The sequence below is a fragment of the Pyrgilauda ruficollis genome, unplaced genomic scaffold (assembly GCF_017590135.1).
Source record: "Pyrgilauda ruficollis isolate IOZ18807 unplaced genomic scaffold, ASM1759013v1 scaffold13, whole genome shotgun sequence".
In the NCBI taxonomy this organism is placed as follows: domain Eukaryota; kingdom Metazoa; phylum Chordata; class Aves; order Passeriformes; family Passeridae; genus Pyrgilauda; species Pyrgilauda ruficollis.
In genome coordinates, this window is record NW_024511432.1 from 11,043,469 (window position 1) to 11,055,775 (window position 12,307).

Here is a 12,307-nt window from a genome sequence, read left to right on the forward strand (position 1 = left end):
CGCCCGCAGACCGGACGGGGGACACGGCTGTGCCCTCCTGCGCCTGCACCGCTTGTCGCTCGGGGCTCGAAGAGAAGAGCTGGACCAGCACGACCCTTTCCAGCCTTGGTGGTGCACTGCAGTCTCAGTCCGTGTGCAATACGTCTGCCAACCTCCTCCTAAATTGCTCCACATAGCCGAGCTGCCGCTCCCTGGAGCACGCCAGCCCGAGGTCTGAATACTGCAGCAAACCCCCTCGGGTCCCGGCTGGCTGCCTCCCCCTCCCTGGGTCGGCACCTCGGCGCTGCTGCGGCAGGAGGGCTGCGAGATGTCCGCTGGCGCTGCTGGAGCGGCTCTGCAGCCCTGCTCGCTCGCCTGCCACCCTCGCTCCTCCTTTTGGGCTCCTGCTTCACAGACAAAAGATCTGCCTTTTCTAATCGGAGACTCTTGTGTTTACAGGGATTGCTGACAGGTGTGGGCTCCTCTGACTTTCTAAGGCACAAAATATTTATGGTGGGTAGGCAAAGGGCCCCTGGAGATCGCTGATGTCCCTGTGTTGTGTTCCCAAGAGTCTCGGTGCTTCTGTGCATCTTGCTCTGGGTTCCGTGGGGTGGGGGCCAGGAATGATGAAGTGGCACCTGCTGTTTGCTCTGGTTTTAGCTCTCAGCATGGCACAGGTAGTTGCAGTAGTGCTGATCTCAAGTTGCTACTGACCCAGAGGTCCTGTAATCCCTAATAGTAGTAGGATTAGATTTTTGTCCAGCCAAGTCCTCCTTTCCTTTTGCTTTTCATTTTTTTTTCTACTTTTGCAATACTTTATGCCCCAGCTGACATACATTCTGCCTCCTCATTGACCTTTGCCTGGATACTCCAGCTCCTAGGAAAGACTTGCCCTTCTTTTGGGAGAAGCTTGTCAACCTGACCCTCCTCTCTATGCTGTCCTACCTGCCCCTTTGTCCTTTTTTGTGTGCAAGATTGATTTTTGCTGCTCTGAGCCTGTGTCTGGCCCCCTCTGCTCTCATTAAGCAGACAAAATCTCTCACTTCACTTTCCGGGTGCACGACTGATTTCTGTGGGGGTAATTTTAAGACTTTGGTTTGTATCCATCTGTCAGACTTTTCCACTGGCATTAAATGTGTGAAACTTGCTGAGTTCAACTGGCTGCTGTGTAACACTGCTAGTGCTGAGCTTCCCATTGGTGTTTCAGAGGGATGGGACATAGGATGCACCAAGGGTTTGTCAAGCACCTGATAAAGTCCATCTTTACAAATGGAAAGGGACTGGCCAAAAGACACAGCTTCAGTTGCTGCAGCACTGTGGTGGGTTCAGCCAGCAATGGGGTGGTACCAGCATAAAAATGCTACGTGTCCCAATTCTGTAAAAGTCCTTTATCTGCCTTAAACTCCCAAATATACAGCTGCTGGTGTTAAACCAAAACTTTGCAAATCTCCTGTTGGGCTCTTCAGGATCAGTTCTTGTTTCTTATTTTTTCCTTAGAGTCTGTAGGTGTGCATAATTATATGTATTTTTGAAAGCTTTAACTATGCCTCATTTAAACTTCTGTAAGCATCTTTGTAAGGCCAATTAAATGACTACAGAAGAAAATTATCAAAAAATGAAACAAGGGAACTGTGCATTTACCCAGATGGGGCTTGCAAGCCAAGCAAAATGTTGTGTTAGCCCAACAAAAGGGTTATTTAAGCAAAGTCCTACCAACACAAACATAGGAGAGTCAAGGCTAAGTGAGTTTTGGAGCAATACAGGATGTGACCCTCTCAAGTTCAGTTGTCAGGATTGCACAGGTTGAGAAGATGGGCCTGATTTTAAGGTATGCTTGAAAATGGCATTGGAAGGACTCTGATCAAACACTCTGAGCTGAATTTTTCAGGTACTCCCCCTAAAATTCAGTTTGGGGTCTGAACAACTGCATCACTGGATTATTTTATTTACACAATTTACTTGAGTAATGCCAAAGTCAGTAACAGTGAGGTTGGTACAGGTCTAAGAGAGTGGTGTTGTACCCTGAAGAAGGCACAGGGGAGGGTGTTTTCTCCTATGGTCACATGTGTCCAGCTCTGGGAAGGAACCAGGCGTGAGTGGCTCTGCCCAGCCCTGGGCCTGGCAGGGCTGTGACCTTGTTCCTGGCACGGTGTGGAGCAGCATCCGGCCCTGGGACAGGGGACAGGCCCCAGTGTGAGCCAGCACCGGGGGCTGGTGGATGCACTGAGGGCTTTGGAGAGGAAAAGCACTGATGCACTCATAGGCTTAAAGCTGGAACTGCCTTTCAAGAACTGATTCTGCTGCACTGAATTAAATTCCTGCTTAATTTCCATCAAAGTTAAAAGCAAAACTTCTAAGTAGCTGGATTGGGCCCAGTGTGCTCACAGTCCCTCTGCTGCTAATCAAAAGCAATACTCTGTTGCTAATTTGAGAAGATTTTTTTTTTTTTAAAGTAGCTTAAAACAAGAGGAAACTGTCACATCCTGAGTGATATCCTGTGTGCTACAGCAGTGTTCTTGCTGCTTAGTGATCACAATTTCAGCTTAAGGGAATGAAATCCAATCCCTGTAAAAATTAATTTTCTTTGTGGAGATCTTGTACCATTGCACAAGGTATTTTCTGATGGCAAAATGCAAATCTAAAATCTATATCCAAGTGAACAAAACGATTAATTAAATTAGCTGACTGGAGGAAATTAAGAGGACACTGAGTTGTTGATTTGATTTTAGTAAATTCATTTTAATATGTGAGATTACATTTTTATACTTGAAGTTATCAGCATTTCACAGTGCAGTTAATTATTTCTCAAATTCAAGACCACTAATTTGGTATCCAGTGCTGCCTGAGTGCTGATGTGCTCTCTGCCATCGAGTGCCCCCCACTTGCAGGGAGCTGCAGTGCCTAGGCTGTCCAGTCCTGCCAGGCAGCTTTGAGGGCTGCTGCTTTGGATTTACATTTTTTGGCTTGGTCTTGTTCATGGAGGGTTTGGGCAAATGTCTGTCCTGGGCAGCGCTGTTCCCATGTGAGCAGTGGCAGGGGGTTCAACTCTGCAGGACAACACAGTAGGAGAACTGAGCATCTTCTAGGGGATAGCAGCAAAATTCCTGCCTGTGCCACCAAGGAGCTGGGTGATTGTTTTTCTTTTCTTTATTTTCCTTCTTTTTTTTTTTTTTTTCCTTTTCTTTATTTTGGCAGCCATCTGCTGTGCCCAACTTCTTTGGCTTGGGGTGATGCGACTGCTGATTCCCAAAGTGGCCAGGAGGGAAGAAGTCAACAACTTGGTCCTCTGCCTGCTTGCAAGGGCAGTGGAGCTGGCAGGGTGGCTGGCCAGGTGGGCGCTGGTGGCACGTGGTGCCTTCTAGCTTTGTACACCACGGGGAGAAAATCTGCCCAGCACTCTTGTTTGCTCATTCTTACATGATGTGAGTGGCCAAATGACAGAGGGAGCAAATGGGAGTTTTGGTATCTTGGAAAAATGCTCTGCAACGTACCAAACGTGCCCTCTTTGCACGCCCAGAGCCAGAGAGAGGCTGTGAGCCTGCACTGCTCCTGTCCCACATGGCTTCTGGGTGTACAGCACAGCAGACCCTGGGATTATCTCCCCAGCACATGAAACCAAAGGTGTTGGTCCAAAAAAATGCTGATCTAGCAGGTTCTAATATGAGAGCAAGTATGTTTCACCACTATTATGTTTTACCCTTTAGTTGTGCTCAGCGCTGCTGGAGCCCACCTGCTGACTTTGGCTGTGACACTTCTGTGTGACCACGGGCCTGTGAGTGACCTTCAGCATCTCTGAGTGAGCCCTGCCTGTGGAAAGAGGCAATGGCTAAAATTAATTTGGCTCTGCCCACAGCATCGGGGTGATTTACTCCCATCTTTAGTATTTGAAGTCAAACTTAATGAAGATGGATATGTTGACTCCTCTCCTTAGTTATTTTACTGGCTTTTCAACCTGCGTCTATCTCTTAAGGTGTGTATTTGCATTGCTACCAGAAAGTTTGCAGTATAGTTAATTTTTCTGGTTTATATTTGATATTAAACTGCTGCATAGCTTAAAACACCTGGAGAACACAAATCAATCTTTTAGAAATATGGTAAATAACATTTTTTATTAAGATAAAAAGAGCATTAAAAGGGAAGAGGAAGGTGCTGCCCATGTTAATATAGATGTGGGTGAGTGTGTGTTAGCTCACAATAAGCAATGCTGTGCATTAGCTGGCGTACAGGGGTAGGTTTGGTGGATGCTAAGGATGTGGAGAGGGGAGGATGGTGAGCAGCCTGGCTGCCTGCTGGCTGTCTCCTGGCATCCCTGCCCATGCAGGCAGGGTCTTGCAGCTGCTCCTGCCTGGCACCACAGTGCTGGGCTCTTCTTCCAGCAGTTTGATTCCAGCATAGCAAGGACTACCTGCTGGGGAGCAGGGAAAGGGGATTTCTGTCAGGTTACAAACATGGCTTTTTGTTTGGGTACTTCGGTACTTTTTTATTAATTCCTTCTTGTCTATTAAGTTAAGAGTGTAAATGTTTAGCAGTGATAGGTGTTTAGTAACTTGAGACACTCTTGCAACTCTTAAAGGATGGTATTTCTGGTTTTGAAGCCTTCAACTGTTGAAGCAGGATAATGTAAGAAAACTTATCTGCCGCAGGTGATTATCCTGCCTTGCCATTCCAGCTGTAAATTGGGGTGAAAATGATCCTTTGTCTATTTCAAATTTCTGCTTGGCAGGACCAATTGTCTATCTATAAGCCAACATATTGGAAAAGCCATCTGTAGCCAGGAAATGTCTTTTATGTTTTGAAAAGTATTTGTTGATACTGTAAATTGATTGCTAAATAAAAAAAATTCTAAATAGATCCCCAAATCAGATGCTCTCACTAGGAAAAAAAAGAGGTTGCAGGTATGTGTACAAACATACATAAACACCTAGATATATTTATGCTGTGAATCTATGATAGCTCCTAAACCTATTAGCTCTCAAACAAGTTACGTTACCAGATGCCTGGTTGGAGACACCACTGAGCTGATACATATTAGAAAAATACTATTCTGGGTGGTTAGCACAAGAAATATGTATGTTTGGGATAGATTTAGCTGTTTTCTTAAGATATGGTGAAAACTATTAGTGAAAGCTTTGACATTAATAATGATTTGCCCTTCCAGGCGGGCATATTCACTTTGGCTCTTGAACATCTGTCCTTTTCTCACCTCATGTTGGACACACAGACAAAGGCTGTGAGTGTTGTCCAGGAGTGATAATGTCCTGTGGGGGTGGGTAGAGGAAGGGATGCTATGAATAATGTTTTTCTCCTTGGGTTTGTGTGTTTAAAGGTAGATCACCAAGAGCTCTCTCAAAAAGTACAATTGTTCTCACTTGTAGGAGAACACAAGTTCTCCCCCCTCATAGTGCAGCCACTGTGCTGTGGATAAGTGAGGCTGGGTGGTCAGAAAGTGTATCTATGGCCAGCATTTCCTGTTCTTGTCCAATATGCAAATGTTAGGTTTAATTAAATGAGAAATAGTTTTTATTCATAACTATCTGTGCCTCCAGAAACAGAAGGACTTCAGGATTAAGCTCATGATAAAACATGAATGGTGGAGAGATTATTGTAGTGGGGGTAATTTATTTATTTTCTTTAGAAATGAATCCTATGTCAGACTGAGTAACTCTCAGCACTGTTTTCTGCTTCCCCTGCTCACTGGGATGCCTGGGCAGGACCTGCTCCTGCAGAGGAGCTGAGTGTCCCCAGGTAGCAGAGATTAGCAGTGTCCTGTGGGGCAGTGGCATCTCCAGTGCCAACTGCCTCTGCAAGCAGGAGGGCAGCACCACCCCTGCCAAAGATGTGCTTCCTCCTCCTCCTCCTCACGGGTGCTTAGGAGAAGGTGAAATTGGCCTGATAAGGGTGGGCAAACAGGAACTGCTTCTGGGAAGCAGATCCAGGCTGATAAATGATTTCAACAGGATAAATACAGCACTTTCTATCAGTCTCTTCTCATTTGGGAGCAGGTCCATCTTTTCTTCCCTTAGTTAAGCTCAATTAAGTACAGAAAGACAAGATCCACCCTTTTCATCTTAAAAGTTGCAGAATAAAAAATTCGGCTGATAGGTGAGCTCTTATTTTTCCTGTCTGTTCTGTGGGATATTTTCAGAAAATGTTCATAATATATGTATAAGCTGCTTTCCAACTCTCTGGTAAATAATTTTACTTTTTCAGCTCTCAAATTTTATTAAATTTGAATTTTTGTTCTCATTTCAGTCTACAGAAGTGCAAAAGACATTTTTGAAACCATACGCTTTCTGGCATTTGAAATGAATTATTTCCAATCCCTATTAGGTTAAAGATAAAATAATCTGACTTACATATGTGAATCAGACTCCAAGATTTAGGAAAACATAGAGTGGCAGGAGGCAATGGCACAAATTGTTGGAGACTAATTCCATGCTATGTATTTAATGTTAAATATTTTGTGAGCATGTGGATCCTATAGCTTGATCAAAGCTGTACATTATACTGTGTGAATGAAGAGTTAATGTTAATAGCTGGGGTAAAACATGTTTCTAGCTTTGCTCTTTTTCAGCAGTCAAGTGAAAATTCTCCTAATGTTTTATTACAGCAAGAGTTGTATGATATTTTTTCTTTCTTGTAAATTTCTGTGATGTTTCCACCCTCTCCCCCAGTGGCAATGTTGAATCTTGTTTTATAAGAGAAGGATCATTACATATAATCAAGTAATTTAAACAAACGATCTCTTAGCTCAAGGAGACATATACTGTAATATAAACTTACTGAAATAAAAAGCTGCTGTTCCAAACCATCACACCATATTTTTGAGTTATTAAAAGCTCTCTCATTTTGGTTTTGCAAACAGCCCTGGCTGCCAGAAGTTTGGGGGTTTTCAGTGATCCCATACGTGTTTGTTGGCTGGTGTTTTGATGACAGTGCGCCAGTGATGGAGGTATTAATCTGTCTTGTTCCCAGTTCAAGTGTAAAGGCTCTTAACTTGCTGCCTTTGAATAATGCGGTACTACAGCCCCAGCTACTGCAGCACAGTGCAGCTAATGACCCTTCAGAAGGTGCTGTTGCCTGCAAAGCCAGCTGTGGGTGGTGCTTTTCAGGTGGTACGGACACATGAGGCCTGTGGAGACATGAAGCTGCACTGCTGCTGGAACAAAAGGGCTTTTTGAAAGGTATCTCTTAAGTTATGGATTTGGAAACAGGAAGGTTGGTTTCTTCACGTGTACCTGTTGTTTAAGAGAGAAAAAAAACAGTGACAAAAATGTAGCCAGCTTCAGCCATTCATTCCTGCATTCCCTCATGGGCCTGACTGGTGGGACATCCAAAGTGTGGGTAAGGAAGGGTGAAGCTGGAAAGGGGATGCTGGGAGTGAGCTGATGTAGTTCCTGCCAGCCCTGGGCTCGCTTTCCAAATTCTCCTCTCCCCTCTTGGTCATTTCAGAGTGTGTGTCACATTTCTGAGGGTACCCAGTGAGCAGCTGGGCTGTACATCATTACCCTGCTGCTCCTTTTAGGATCTCGTTACTTCCATGTAAATAAGTGATGAGTCTGGTTAGAAGAGAAGGCTTCACTCCTAATTCCACTGATGCCAATAGCCCCAGACCAGACTTTTTAAAGCAATCTCCAGGTTCAGCTCAGTTGGGGTAAGTGTGGTTTCTTTAGGAGACTGATTTGTGGTCTTGAACAGCATTTATCATATATGCATAGATATGGAAAAATATTTAATTTAATCAAAAGTGCAGTAACTTATTTAAAAAGCAAGTGTGAGTGAATGTCTGTAGATGATTATTTTAAGACCAGCAGATTTTTTTCTTTCCTCAAGGTTTAAGGAATTAGAATAAGTGTTAGCTCTGTCAGGTGTTCCGTACCCTGAAAAGATGAACAAAAATGCCCAGGCTGAGTTTGTGGTTCCACAGAAGCCATTCACATGTCCTGTTTTTGAAAGTTTGTTAGTAATTCTCTTGCCAAAATACCAAACCCTGACTTTTAAGTATGACTTAAGGTGCTGTATAATGTTAAATACCTCAAGCTTTCTAGACTTTTATATGTTGGAGCTGTCGGTCAGCAGACATAGAGAATGTGCCATTGCTCTGGGCACTCAGAAACCAACATGCCCACCTTGGTGCCAGGCTGTCTGTTGAAGTGACAAGTGTGCAAGTGCAACATTGTTCATATTTGAAGTAAAATGTTCCAAGTTTATCTGAAAAGCTGTGTAAGAACACACTCCATCCCCCTGAACTTGAATCCGGGAGATGATTTTAGTAGTCTGCAGGGAAATGCAGGCTGAGGTGTGCTCAGGGCTGCCCAGAGGCAGTGCAGTGAGTTAAGCTGTGGCACCAACAAGGCACCAGCACCAACCAGAGCACGAGGGAGCCTCTGGCATGGGCAGTGGGGGCTGATGCCACAGGACTGCCACGGGAAGAGCTGCAAGTCAGGGGCATGGCCCAGCCTCCCCGAGTGTAATAGAACTTGCAATGACTGTTGCATGCATTTAGAAGAAACTTTTTGTCTGCTGCTTCCTAGACAGTCACAAAACCTTGCCTTAACAAAAAGGAATGATTTCCCATTTTTAGACAGATTGCTTGCATGACGGAGGAGGAAGGATGTCTGCGCCTTTATGGATTACAGGGCTGGCTTTCTGATCAATAGGAAGTTTTATATCCACTTGAGTGGTGCTCACCCTAAGAGCCCATCCTTGAAGCCAGTCAGCACTGAGGGGAGGCTTCCCAGCACACGCTGTGCCCGTAACTCGCGCTCGAGGAAGGGACGGCGGCGGTCGATCCCTCCCTGCCACAGAGCTCTTCAGGCAGCTCATTTGTCACACTGGCTCAAAGTGCTTTCTGTACGGATGGCCAAAGCAGGACTGCACCATGAAACATGAGTAAGCATGGGCCAAGTATGAACACAGCTTGCATTTACCATACAATTTCCATAAGACTCTACCAGGAAATAAAAAAAAAAAAAAAAAACAAACCAGCAAAATCTCATTAAGAGGGAAAAATAGAAGTGCAGGTAGGAAATACATTCAGCTGTCATAAAAATTTGTAGAGGAACTCTGCTTCACTCACCCTTTGGCTATGGATGAATTTTGCCTGGGAAAAAACCATTAGTACAGCTAAGTGGCCCTGTTTGTCTTGACTGTAAATTAATTATCTCAGCCTTTTTCATAACACTTAGGTTGGAAGGAAGTTCTTTGTTTAAAAGGTAGATGTTTTTGTGCTGGTATTTTTTTTCTATTTCAGTTTGGCTTTTATTTAGGGAAGTAGGGCTATTTTCATTCTTCTTTCAAGGGCCACTCATTTAGCTCACTGAAATTTAAATACAAAACTTTATGCACGTTGTATTTCTTAAGTAAACGTCTATCAACATACAGGCTTGAGCCACGTGTGGAAATCCCCACACCCTGTTTCTGAGGCTTAGCAGCACTTGTAGGAGACAGGACTTAGGGTTTTGGCAGTCTTCCTCGAGACAGAAGACCAGAAATCAAAACAAGCAAATAAATATGACAAGGAAATGTAGCAGAACACAAAGCCCTGACAGGAACACTTGTAGTAGAGGAGCAGACACAATAATAGTTTGCCTCCAAGAAAAGATGTTTTGAGTTAGTTATTCCTCATGGTCTCTGCCTGTAGGAGAGGGATTTTAGCAGCTCTGGAGGCAGAGGCTGAAGGAGCTGGTGGGCTTATGAAAGGGGATGAAGTGTTTGCTTGTGCCTCTTTTTTTTCTGCAGATGCATTGGGAATCACTGTCCCAAGCATTGCCTTTACTCTTAAAATGGGCCTTTCCTTTTCATGTCACAGCTGCACATTCTGCTGGTTCGTTCCCTCCTGGCTCCCCTAAAGTTGTAGAAATTAGTACTAGTGAGACTAGTCCAAAGTACTCACTTGAAACCTGCCTTGCATTTCTGTGGTGGCATTGACACAAGTACATGGGCGAGGACATTTGCAGAATGGACATGACCAGGCAAGGAAAGCAGCTAAACCCCCCTCCAGGGCTGGCTGGAAAACTCTGTGGGCTCCAGGAGGAGAGGTTTGCTCAGGCTTGGGTTGAGTTTTGCTTTGGTTGCATCGTGCCTGAATATTCACTCTTGGTGGAGAGCAAGATAAGTACGTGTCCCTTCAGCATTTTATGAAACAAAGTAATGCAGATATCTATAAGTGAGACATGACATGAAGCGTACAGATAGTAAGTTTGGAATAGTTCTGGGAGTTAAGAATTTACATGTCTTTATTAATTATTAGATGTTATTAGTGAGTGACTAAGGAACTGGGAAGCTCTAAGCGTTCTTTTGAAGTAGTGTACCCAAATTAGGCTAAATAAATAAATAAATCTAAAAATGTTGGGGAATGTCTGCTCTAATGAATTTTCTAAATACACAAATCACACTTATTAAATCAGTGGATCTTTTAACTGTAAAAATATTATTACTGTTACACTAGGGAAATCCATTCAGAATTATAAAATATTTGGAAACTCTTTCTATGTTTCATTTCAGTAGAAGGGTTGTACATTTAATAGGAATAAAAAGAAAAAAGTATGCTTAGGGATAAAGTTTTAAAAGCCAGCTTTCCCTGTTTCTTGGTGTGTGTGCCAATTTTCAGTAAGAACTGTGTTCTCCTTTTAGCGTTGTTTAAAATAAACTACACATATAACAAGATGTTGAAATTTCTTTATGGTATGTTAGCACTAAGGACAGGTTGTTAAGGGGTTATAAAAATATTAGTTTCCACTTTATGGTGGTTGTGTTGGTTTTTCTGCAAATTAAATTTAATGCTACAAAGGGCTATATGTCATACATGGAACTTTCTCTCCCTCATTGTAATTTTTATCACCTTAATGCAGCCAACAAAGCCTGTCTTTCTAGTAGAAGAATCTCAGCTGGAGAATTCCCCTCAACCTGTGTAATAAAATTCTGCAGTAGAAAAGTGTGGGGCATCCAGCCACATGAATCAAAAGGAGGAGGCAGGATTCTCCATGTATTAGCTTTGCTCTTGCTTTTATTTATCCTTTTATCTATATTTCACTTTACATTTTATACCATTTGTGTGTTCCTTCATCAAACATTTAAGCTCACGTACAAATAAGACAGACTTTACTGTTAGTCTTTAAGAGGCAGTACAGAAGAATATATTGTTTTGTTATTAAAATACAATTTATGAACCAGAAATGATCATAGATGCAAATTTATACTTTGCACATTTTTTTTTCCTTAATAAGAATATGTATATTTTCATCTGGGGAGAAAGCAGCATTAAAATGAGCGAGCCTGGGGAGCAGTGCCACACACACAGGCACACACACAGGCGTACGCTTGCATACACAAAAGAGCCACAGCGAGGGATTGCTGGAGAAACGAGCTCCTACCAACGCCTGGTGAAACCCAGCTCTCTCCAGGAACGCTGGGCTGGCCAGGGCCCGAGCCCCTGGGATGGCCTGGGACAGCAGCAGAGTGGGAGCACTGACAGCCTGGGGTGCTCAGCACTTCAATATTGGCCTTTCTGAGGAGGGGAAAAGGGGGAAATAACGCCACTCACCAGATGGGTTTTTTCAAGCCCTCGTAGCTCTAATTAAAATGGCTGGTCAGGAAAAGCCTCCTATTTTTTCCTTTTTCTGTGCTACCTACACTGCAAACATAGTTGACTAGTGAAACAACTTCCAAGTTTGAAGGATTTGCAGTAAAAATTGGTGTATTTTTTTAGGCTGAGGTGTGGAAATCTGGTCAAAGACTTCTTTTTAGCTGTGATTAATAGCCCTGGGTGCTGAATGGGGTATTTGTGGAGGGAGTGTGATGCTAAACAAAGTGTTTGGTACAGCAGCTCTGCTCCTGCTGGAGCTCTCTGCAGCTGGGATGAGGGCTTTAGGCATAATGTAGTAAAACCTGCCTTGAAGAATTATGAAGTAAGAGACAAAAACTTGTGTAAGACTAGGGTTGGTTTTGTGCTTTACAATTTCATCAGTGCCCCTCAAGGTAGCTGCTTGCTGTTTAAGTAATTTTCTGTTCTTTTTATCATATTTGCAAGTGTGAATTTTTCATCAGTATTAAACTCTCTACCTCAAACCTACATCTGAAAATTGGGGTTCCCTGCCATCTGGAACTGCTCAGATCCTGTAAAATGGGAGATGTTGCATTGGTTTCTATTGGGTCTGGATGAAATCAACAGTGGAAAAATAGCTGTGAAGTGGAACTTGATTTATGGTGATGATATGAGCTGGAGAGCTGACATCAGCTCCTTGTCAAAGGGAAAGGAAAAAGGCTACTTGCTGCCCATGGCAGTAGGGTCTGAAGGGATGTGGCTCTTGGTCTAGCCACAGCAGGT

The 12,307-nt window shown here is 43.5% G+C and overlaps 1 protein-coding gene across 2 annotated transcripts in view; it reads left to right on the plus strand.

Annotated features, from left to right (window-relative positions):
* The window catches only part of ZNF423 (zinc finger protein 423), a 225,203-nt gene that overhangs the window by 18,400 nt on the left and 194,496 nt on the right, over window positions 1–12,307 (plus strand). The window lies entirely within an intron of this gene.